Source organism: Myotis davidii, unplaced genomic scaffold, assembly GCF_000327345.1.
Source record: "Myotis davidii unplaced genomic scaffold, ASM32734v1 scaffold70, whole genome shotgun sequence".
Classification (NCBI taxonomy): domain Eukaryota; kingdom Metazoa; phylum Chordata; class Mammalia; order Chiroptera; family Vespertilionidae; genus Myotis; species Myotis davidii.
In genome coordinates, this window is record NW_006282434.1 from 1,892,309 (window position 1) to 1,903,606 (window position 11,298).

Below are 11,298 nucleotides of genomic sequence, written 5' to 3' on the forward strand. Positions count from 1 at the left end.
CATTAGGTATGTGTTATGGGGTTTTACTTATAATATTTTATAATAATTTTATGAGATAGATATTACTGTACCATTTTTCAGATTAAAAAACGCAGACTGACCCAGGCTCTTTGTGAGGGACAGGCAGCCTGTCAGCTTGGTTCAAACCCATGTCAGCTTGACATGCTGTGACACTGAATGCCGCTGAAGGAGCGGGAGATGTCACATACACCACTGGTCTGTCTGACTAGAGCTAGGCTGTCCTTTAAAGTTCCTAATTGATGAATATCCTCTGACGAACTGTCTCTGGTTGCTCTCAAAAAGATCAGGTGCCTCTCTCTGCTCTCAGATGATTTCCTTCTCCTCTGTGCTGTAGAAACTCCCTCGTTGTGCTGTAAAAAGCATCCACCTTTTTGCATCTCCGTTTATCCCTGAGGTCCTCAAGGTCAGGAACCATGTCCTTCTCTATCTACAGAATCTAGAATATTGCTTGGCACACCGTAGACTCTCAATAAATATCTACTATTGGATGCTATTACTGTATTTCTAATTCTTTTTTCCCATTTGGTTAGAGAGCTCCAAGGATACTATCTTGTGGATGTGTTTTATTGTCCCTGCTGGTCTTCTGCATTCTTAACTATGAGTTTTCCATGAGTTTTATATTTGCCATGAGTTTTATATTTGCCTGTTTCCACTGAGCATTCATCTATTCAATAACAATACCGATAGAAAGTTCTTCCATGGTTGAGTAATTAGACAAGCATGGTTGCCAAAATGGCTGTATTTTCAGAAGCCCAAGCTGATCTTCTCAGCTGCCCATCTCTGCAATTTGCTGGAAGGGTTTGGGGAGCAAACCCAATAGCAGGCCTAACTTCCTGGACTTAAGGCCAATGTATTTTCAGTCCCAGTGATATAGGGAAGGAGCTAGATGCCAATGAAAGAGGATGACAGATTGGTTCTGATCCTACCTTTTCTCTAAGCTTCTTAGAAAGTGTCATCTTATTTTTGAAAAGAGCAAGTGTTTCCATAAAACCTTCCAGGAAGTAGATAGGCAAATTTTCTCATGATTCTGCTTCCAGAAGGAAATAGTATAAAGAGAAACGTGTGAGGCCATGGGTACCCTGGTCCTCAGGGGTGAATGGGCTGTGGAGCTGATAGTCAGAACTCATGGACAGGCACTGGCAGAGGGCTGCATGGACTGGGAGCCCAGCCACCCGAACCTCAGGCCTAAGGAAGTGTATACATGGAGATCACAGCATTGAAATGTTCTTCTGCAGGTTTAAGGTCCTTCGAGGGTTTTGTAACTAACAGTGATTGCCCTGTACACCGGCTGTTTTTCTTCTAGGAACTGTCTGGAGTGAAGATGACTGTGACAGAAATCTGGGCTTATTCCTTTTTTATTATTATTATTGTTTAAAGTATTCCATATGTCTCCTTTTCCCCGATTGCACAGTGCTCACCCCCCTGCCCCTGGGCTTGTTCTTGCTGACAGAGTTAATTTTGGTCTGTGTCTCTTCTGCATAAGAAGAAAGCCTGAGCTGCACTCAACACCTTGAGAACAAGTCTGCAGGTGAGTTCATCTCTCTCATCTTCATCCTTTTCTTGCTTTTGTTACTGTGCATATTTCAGAGATGTCAGTATTTTTTAAGGCTCAACCTTGGGGGAAGCTCAAGAAATGGTCTGTGTTAGCCTTGGCAAGGTTGAGACAGCTTTATGCGTAAGAGTGTGGCTGTTTATTGATCCCATAGAATAAGAAACCATTTGGAATATCCTGGCTGTGAGAAATGTCACCCTGCACCAGCCAAAGTCATTTGTCTGCCTCCACTGTTGAGAGAAGAATATTTAAAATTCTTCACCTGGGAGGAACTTCTTCAAAAGAATATTTCATCCAAACGAATACACTTCTTGGACTTGAATTAGAATTTGGATTAGAAAAATGAGCTTGTTTTGTCTGGGCCTACATTTTGTAAGAGACCATCTTGAGAATGAGAATGTGGATTACTCAAGGGTTTCTTGTGTATGCTCTATCTTGGAGTAGGTTTCAGATATAGTTTGCTCCACATCCCATATGGGGGGGTTGGAGTTTGAATTGCTGACACTGTTGATTTGAGGCTACATGTTGCTGGGGAGGAGTTCAGCATTTTAAAATAAAATGTTAAAATTTGCTGGCAAGAACAATTCTCAGTTCCCACCATGGAAGTTTTATAGGTAGTTGCCGGGGGAAAAACCTTCCAAAAATTAAAGTCAGAGATTCATATTTTTGTACACATTTTGAATTTGGGAGAATGTTACACTTTTCTCCAAAGGTTTTGCTTTGTTTTATAAAACTAGCCAGGTTCTGTGAAATGCACTTTCAACCCAGATTTTAAGTTTCGAGTGGCCCCCAGGGAGCTCTGGCAGCCAACCCAGTTACCATCACACCCAGGGAGCAGCCTGGAGACCTAGCAGCCACCAGACACCAAGCCTGGCACCATGGGCAGCAGCACAGGGAGGGCTGGCCCATCAGTGGTGCCTACCAGCGTGAACAAGAAGTCATCACAATGAAGGTTTGGGGAACAGTGAAATGATTCAATGTAAGAAATGGATGTGGTTACATTAACAGGAATGACACCAAGGAAGATGTATTTGCACACCAGACAGCTATAAAGATGGGTGACTCCAGGAGGCACCTTTGCAGTGGAGATGGAGAGAGTTTGATGTTGAAAGAGAAAAAGGTGCGGAGGCAGCCAATGCCATAGGCAAGGCAGGAAACGTGCAGCAGGCTGTAGCCATCATAGACATTATCCTCCTTGCAGGGCTCTCCATGCAATTACCAGCAGAATCACCAGAATAGTGAGTGGGGAAAAGCATGAGAGGTCAGAGAGCTCCTGAAAGCCAGGCCCAACAACCCTGGCCTTGCCGCAGGCTACAATTCCCACCTTACTGCATTGGGAGACCCTCTGGGCATCGCCCACAGTCTTGCAGCCCACCTGTGCAGGGAGGAGGGGCAGAGGGTGCTGACAACCAGGGGGCAGTGAGACAGAATATGTATGGGGGCTATAGATCCCGATTCCTCGCCGAGGACAGCCTAAAGAGGACAGCAATGAAGAAGATAAGGAAAATCAAGGCCATGAGACCCAAGGCCAGCAGCCACCTCAACATCGATCCCGCCACCGCAACCTCAGTTACGGACTGACACAGACGCCCAGGAAACCCTAAACCACATGGTGGCAAAGAGACTAGAGCAGCAGATCCACCAGCTGAGAATTCGTTGGCTCTCAAGGCTCAGCAAGGCAGGGCTGAGTTAATGCCGGCTTACCATCTCTGCCATCACCCAGCTTAGTCATCCCACATGCAGAAATGAATATGAAATTCCATCAATAAGAAATGAACAAAAGATTAGAGCTGAAGACATTAAGTGCTTGCTTTTCAGCCATTGACCAGATAACTAGAACTATCTGCATTCTCTATGCATCAGGGTTTTGTTTTTTACTATTTTCCCATCACTTTATTCTTTTTAGAAATCTCTTTTTGGTAATGGCAACTGTATTTTTGTTTGTTTTTTAAAGCCTGGCTTTTCTCAATACACCTTTAAAGGGTTTTAAATGGTTTCATATCTGCTCAAGTTGAGATTCTTAAGAACCTCATTTTTAATTTTTAATAAAGTTTACAACTTGATTTTTTTCAAAAAACTCAACAATCTGCATGCACCTGTTAATAAAGATACACTGAAGTACTAACTCGCAGGCCTCAGGTATGATCTTATTTGGAAATAGAGTCATTGCAGACCAAGTCAGTTCAGATAAGGTCCCACTGGCGTAGGGGGGGCCCTAATCCAGTAACACTGGTGTCCTCATGCCAGGAAGGCTGCCTGCACACAGCAACACACAGGGAGAGCACCGTGTGGCGATAAAGGCAGAGGTTGCCGTGACACACAGACTAGCCAAGGAGTGCCGAGGGAGCTGGCCACAAAGACAACCGTGGAAGAGAAGAAGAAGGCTCCTCCCTTAGAGCCTTCAGAGAGAGTGTGGCCACCTTGACTTTGGACTTCTAGCTTCCAGAATTGTAAGGACATAAATGTCAATTGTTTTAAGTCACCTGATTTCTGGTACTTTGTTTCTGAAGCTGTAGTAAGCCAATCCACCCTCTGATGGCCCTTACAGCAGAATTGTAATTGCTTTTCTTTGTGAGCGGATCTGATCTCACTCAGTGGACTGGAAGCTCCTTGGTTCCCAGAGCCAACACGGACCACAGTACACGGTAGTAAATATTGGTTGAATGAACACATTTTAGGAGATTAGATCTTAATGGTATATTAAATACAAACAAATATGGTATGAGAATTAGCAAGGGAGAAATGCCTGCTTAGATTGGTGCGTGTATTTTATTCATAACAACATCATATAATCTCATTTATGATTTGCATAATTGAACTATTTCACTGTAATTTGAAACCCAAATCAGTGGCCTCTTTCTACAACATGAATGAAATAAAACCAAGTTCTTCACCTCCGCTCTGGGTGTTAAAGGTGATTGTTGTGTTAGTGAAACTAGGCCCGGATCTTCACCACCCGTTAACTTCTCAGCAGCTTTTCTGGTTTCTCACGGAGTTGGAATGGCTGCTGAGGGACTCTGCCTGCCTGTGAGATTTACATTATTGGAGATTTAAAGCAAACACTATTTCAAAACTAGCAGTAACTTCAATAATTGACTGAAGTTAATGCCCCAAGGTGGCATCTCAGATCATCAATTTAACTTACCTGCTTCTTAATCCCTGGGCAAGAGCTGGCATCTGGTGATGACTGTGTACCTAAGAGGCACAGCAGGAGGGACCCAGGGACTTGGGGGAGATTTGGGATGTTAATCTCGCTGGGTCTTTATTTCTTCATGGGTTCCTTTCTGAATAGCAGCTTAGCAGATACTCAACTGCATGTGTGTGTTCATGCACGAGCTAGACCCAGTAGAGGGAAGACCACAGAGGACCCGCACTGCACTCACTTATGGAGGATATAAATAGTCCCCCTTATCCGTGGTTTTGCTTTGCAGGGTTTCAGCTACCTGCCATCAACCTTGGTTCAAACATATGAAATGGAAAATTTCTGAAATTAACAACTCAAAAATTTTAAACTGTGCACTGTTCTGAGTAGCGTGATGAACTCTCACCTTCCTGCTCTGCCCTGGCCAGACATGAGTCATCCCTTTGTCCAGCACACCCATGCTCTATGTGCTCCCCGCTTAGTATTGCAATGCTTGTGTCTAACCCTTATTTTACTTTAAAATGGCTCCAAAGCACAAGACGCAAGAGTAGTGATGCTGACAATTCAGATGCCAAAGAGTAGCTGTAAAGTGCTTTCTTTATGTGAAAAGGTGAAAGTTCAGTACTATCTGAGGTTTTAGGCATCCACGGGGGTCTCGGAGCATATCCGCCATGAGTAAAGGGGGACTACTGCATGTGCCTTCTCCCTTCCTTCCCCAGAATTAAAGTCATGAGGCCCCCAGGGAAGTCTAGCCTGACCTCCCCACTGAGTCACAGATGGAGGAGAAGGAACCAAGAGGGGAGACACCTGACTGGGCTTCCCAAGAGCAGGCCTGCCTGGCTTGTGACCCCGCTGCCAACTCCACACCATGGAGCCTGGGAACTCACAGGAACCATCTGCCTGAGCACAGATGGAACATGAGAGCAAGAGAGGGCTGAGCCTGCTCCCACTTTTAAGGCCAAGCACCCCTCCCACTGCTGTGCGGGATGTGATGCCAGGACTAGCGTCCTCCCTGGACTTATCAACCAGGTCACTTCTTCCTCCTTTGGGAAGAATGAAGAGAGGGCGGGAAAGGGACCAAAATATGCATCCCGATATTTCTTTCTGATCTTGAAGTAGAATCCCCCTTCCTCCATGAAAATGTGCCTGTGCATGGGGTGGGAGAGTGGGTGAGGCAAGACACAGGACTGCCACACGCCATCTCCACAGAGTGCTTCCAAGCATGCAGGAAGGATTAGAGTTGGAATTCTCAGTAATCGTTTCTTCTCCCACACCTTCCAGACTTGGGCCTCCATGAGGAGGCTGTCCCCGCATATACCTCTAAGCTCTGGTCTTAAATTTCTTCCCTTTACTCACACACCCTCTAGCTTCCTCCCTAGATCATCGTGCAGGGACCCCACAGCCACACCAGAAAATGGCCTGCCTTTCTCCTAGAATCCGGTGCACGGGAGCTCTGCAATCATGTTTCTTGCTCTGTCATCATAGCTGCAAGCCGGGGTGGGCTGAGGACTCCTGACTGTGGCCCAAGGAAAGCTGTGGGAGGGCTGACCACCTTACTGGTCATCTATGAAGATGCTACTAACAAGACAAGTACAGATTTTCCTTTGGGACCACACAGCCAGTCCTAGAAACAGGGCCTTGCCTCTTAGGGACAGTGACATCCACTGCTCACCCTCCAAGCCCTGCTGCCTTTACAGGGCCACCAGGAGATGCCCCTGCTGTGGAGGAAGACATGGTTCCAGGCCTGGTGCACTGCCTCGCGTTAAACTGTGTTGAGCCAGGTCTTTTCTGTTAAAAGCAAACAGGAAAAAGGAAGGGTCGCTCACTCCAATATAGATACATTAATACATGAGATTATTCAGGGGAGAGAAGGGTAAGGGCTCCAAGGGAAGTGCAGAGAAACATTTGAAGCTTTCAAAGACTGGAAAGCTCAGCTGTGGGCCCCAGAGAATGTGCCCTGGAGGCAGCTCTGGGGGAGCAGGGGCAGGCCGGGGACGCTGAGAGGGACTGGACGTGACAAAGCAAGTCCAGCGCCTGTTCAGAAGACGTGAAGGTCACCATTGGCTGTGGTGTAAGAAATACTTCAGGAGGTGGAAAGACTGGAAAAATATGAGGGAAGAAAGCCAGACTGTGGAGTTCACACTTCATATAAGAGGCATCTGCCGTTACTCAAGGAGTCTGAAGACAGTGATCTGGTCCAAGCAGCACTTGAGGAAGATTATTCCTATAATGCTGTGTAGGACGAGCTAGGACCAGTTAAAATAATAATGAGGAGGAGGAGGATAGTGGTGGTGAAGATGATTCAGAAAAGATTTATAATGGCATTCACTGTCTTAAGCACTTTGCCTCTATTATCACACTACTATGAGAGAAGACTACTGTTTTCACCATTTTACAGATAATGACGCCAAGAACAGAGAAGTTAAGTAAGTTGCCCAGGGTGACCCAGCTAATAAGTGAAAGACCCAGAGTACAACCGGATGCTCTAATCTATCCATCCAGGCTAAACACAAGGAGGGGCAGCAGAAGTGCGACAGTGACACTAGAAAGACAGGGGGGTGTGATATCATGGAATCAGAGGCCACCTGACCTTTCGTGATGGCAGGGGGTGCGGAGGGTTTGGGAGAGGGCAAGTGGAGAGGATCATGTACCTTATTGCCATAAGGCTCTGGGGGACAGAGGCCCATGCCACTGAAATAGGGGAGCCCAGGGCAGGAGCTGGTCTCTGGAACAAGATGGAGCATTGGTGTCAGCCGGCAGCACCTCTGCTCTGAGCCACTGCGGTCCTACAACAGCCTTCTTGCTGCTTTTCCTCGTTTCTCCTGAGCCTTATAATCCAGCCTTTACATGAAGATCTCTACATAATGGAAAGCAGATCACACTAGTCCCTGCTGAAATCCACGTGCCTTACTCTGACTGACAAACCTCACACGAAGTGGCTCCAGCCAGTCCCTCTGACAACACCTCATAACCCTTGGTCTCGGTCTGCCTCGCTTCATTCTCTCTCTGGCTTTACATTTGTTCCCCATACCCATGCAGCCCTGCCTACCTGCGAGCCACTGAGTGCCGGCCGACGGTTTCTCTCTGCTCCTGCTCCCAGCTCACAGGTCCTGTTGAAATGCTCACTTGCAGACAGGTCTGCCTGGGCTGTGTCCTCTGTGGTGACCCCTCCAGTCAGCATTAATCATGTCTCCCAGTTTTATCAATCATCATGCATGTAATCATGTTTAAGTGTACATGTATGTAAGTATTAGCTTCTTATTGCTGCTGAAACAAATTACCACCCACTTGGTGACTTCAAACAATAGAATTTTGTTCTCTCACAGCTATGCAGGCCAGGAGTCCAAAATCAGCATCACTGGGCCAAAGTCAAGGTGTCCGTCAGCAGGGCCACACCCCCTCTGGAGGCTCTAGAGAACCTGTTCCTGCCTCTTCCACCTTCTGGTGCTTATTGGCATTCCTTGGCTGCTTGTAGTCTATTTTCCATCCATCTTATTTCCATTCTGGTAAGAGTTTGTGGAAGGACACCTTAGGACCACTCAGTGGTTGTCCCTACCCTCTCAGTGGCCTGAGCAGTGGGGCTGCAGTCCAGTCCGCAGTCACAGCTGAGTGCTCCAGTCTTCAGCAGGGAGCTACAGGATAGGCCCGGAGGGCACCTGCACACAGGCTGAGCAGCATGAACTCAGGAGCTGGGGCAGTCTACTCACCCTGAAATTCCTCTTGGTCGCAGCATTTTCAGCTTGTCTAGGGCCACCGCGCTGTGGCCTGCTCTTCTTTTTCAATCTCGTCAGGATCTCCACAGAAGCAGAGCTCAGGTATGACCTCCCATGGGCGTCCATAAAAGATGGTACCATTCAGAACTCCCCAGGGCAGCATCCACCACATCAGAGCCCCCTTGTTTTCCCAAGGGCTGGCGATGTCTCAGGGCACACAGGAAGAGTGCGTGTTACACAGAGCAGAGTGATGGTAGGTTGACCATAGACCTGTGAGAGGTCCTCTCTGTGAGAGGCTGATGGTCAGCCCTGGGATCAGAAACCATCAGAAGTCTCGGCTCCCAGAAGGCTCCCCGGAGCTGCTTAGTGAAGGTTCTAGGAGTGAAGTGCCCGGAAATGGGCAGTGGCTCCAGTGGTAGCAGCAAACTTCAGCACAGCTCGCTGCCTGGTGCTCCTGGACGTATGGCACTGATCCCAGCAGGCTTTTCCATGGCGCGAGCTGCCAGCAGAAGCTCGTCCCAGGTTCTTTACAGATTTCCGATGTAGACGCCATCACTTTTCCTTTTGTAGACGCACTATTCCATTTGGAGTCGGGGTCGGTGCCACCTAGGTGGGTTCCTGCTGCAAGGAATTGGAGGACATGCTCCTCCTTCATTTGTTGGGCATCAAGGGCTCCGGACATTGTGCAAGTTTCCCTTTACGTCATGTGGAAACCGAGAACAAGGCCACCTGGGCCTCTCTCTGGGTATTGCGGCAAGGGCTGCTCCACTTCACCCTCAAGGCCAACATTTCTCTGCTCCATCTTCCCTCACCTTCTCCTCAACGAGACTGCGTCAAAATCTCCCTCTGCTTCCCTTTGAGAAGAATAATCTTCCATGTCAAGACCCTTAACTTAATCACATCTCCAGAGAGCCTCTCTCCGTGCAAGGCAACATTTACTGGTTTTGGGGATTAGGCCTCATCTCTTGGTGGGGGGTCATTATCTACCTTCTGACAGCTTCCATCTCCCTTCTCTCGCTCAGGGAAGAAAAGCTGCTGCCTCCTGGGAGCCTAGAACTTAGTGGAGCCTCCACTGGTATGTATGAAATGACTAAAAGATTCATATAGCCAAGTGTATCGTATTCTAAAAAGTGTTTTTCATTATGTGTCTTAATTTAATAATAATACTCTATGCTGTTCTAACTTCTGTAACAATAAAACAGCTCTGATATGACAATCATCTTACATAAATGAAAACATGATTTAATAAAATGGCATTTTATGAGCTTTAGGCAAAGTACATGTTTGAATTATCTTGTTTAAATTAAATGGCTCTTTTGTGTTCAGTTGTAAGCATCACGAAGTGTGTCAATTTTGCTAATACAGCAGCATGGTTATATTCTGAATTATACAATTTAATTACATGTAACTTGGAATGTAAACTGAAATCTTGTTGTGATACTAGCCTGACCTTTGTGTCCACTCATTGCTGTCTCTTCAAGTGATGTGACACTCGGAACATGTTTTAAAATCTTATAATTTTAATGGGACAAGTAAACCATAAGAGTTTGACAAATCTGATTCTAACCCCTGCTTTGCCTCGATGGCCTGAGGAATCCCAGGCACGATATTTGAGAGTCATGGTCCTCCCCCTATAAAATGGAGAAGAATGAGCTGAGGTAAGATGTGCCTCTCAGCTGTCAGCCACTATCAGTTCCCTCTTTTTCCTTCCTTTCCCACAAACATGCCAGGAAAATTCAACCTACTTTAAATCTGACAAGTAACTCCTAAATCCCACATATCCTATACATAAACATATTGGCCTAAAATATACACATATTAGCGTGTGAAGTGCTTCCCCTGCCAGAGCCCTGTGCTTGCTTCCTTTGCCATTGCCCTGTGCTCCCAGAGCTGCCAGAGGGAGGAGGGCAGAGGAAGGAAGAGCGATGCTGAGCCCGTTCAGGGAGGATGCTGGATGCTGGCCTTTGAGGCACTGGTGGTTAAGCAGAAGCTCCACATCACAATTCAGGCTGTGCAGGCTGGCACATGGGAGGGGGGGCTGCCTCAGAACTGAGAGAGAGAGAGAGAGAGAGAGAGAGAGAGAGAGAGAGAGAGACTGAAGCATGGAGATGACTAGGTTTTTTCTAAGGAGAAAAACACTACATACAGGATGATTTTTGGAACATGAAAAAGGGCCAGTTTACCAATCCCAGGCTGGCACTGGTGCTAGAAATCACAGAGTATACGCTGAAGAAAATATATGTCACATCCCAACCATTTAAAAGAGTGTTTTCTCATTTCCTCCTCTACTTCCTTTTATTACAGCTCACTATTTATTTCACAGAATTTGGACTCAGAGGAGTTGTTAGAGATAATTTGGCTCAACTTCCTTCCAGAAATCTTTACAACATTCAAAACAGATGGCTAGTCATTGTGGTGTTGCTTTTGTTGTAACTTATTTTTTTTTTAATAACTAGTTTTTATCAAACATCACTAGGTTAAATAATTTATTTTTCAAGTTCCCATTGAAATTACTTTCTCTTTACTGTGTGTGTGTGTGTGTGTGTGTGTGTGTGTGTGATATGGGAGTAGACCATGGGACTTTCTACCTCTGGTGGCCCCACCTATTAGCAGGGGCAGAAAAGGCAAAAGGACTTTCTGACTTAGCAACATTCCTGGGAAGACTCAGTGCCAGGGAGTGGGGAGGGAAGGGTAGGAATAATCAAAAAGAAATCTCAGCCCTAACCGGTTTGGCTCAGTGGATAGTGTTGTCCTGTGGACTGAAGGGTCCCAGGTTGGATTCTGGTCAAGGGCATGTTCCTTGGTTGCGGGCACATCCCCAGTAGAGGGTGTGCAGGAGGCAGCTGATCAATGTTTCTCTCTCATCAATG

The 11,298-nt window shown here is 46.5% G+C and overlaps 1 pseudogene; it reads right to left on the reverse strand.

Annotated features, from left to right (window-relative positions):
* Positions 1-8,244: 8,244 nt before the first annotated feature.
* Positions 8,245-9,110, reverse strand: LOC102754283 (annotated as a pseudogene).
* Between the last annotated feature and the right edge of the window lie 2,188 nt (positions 9,111-11,298).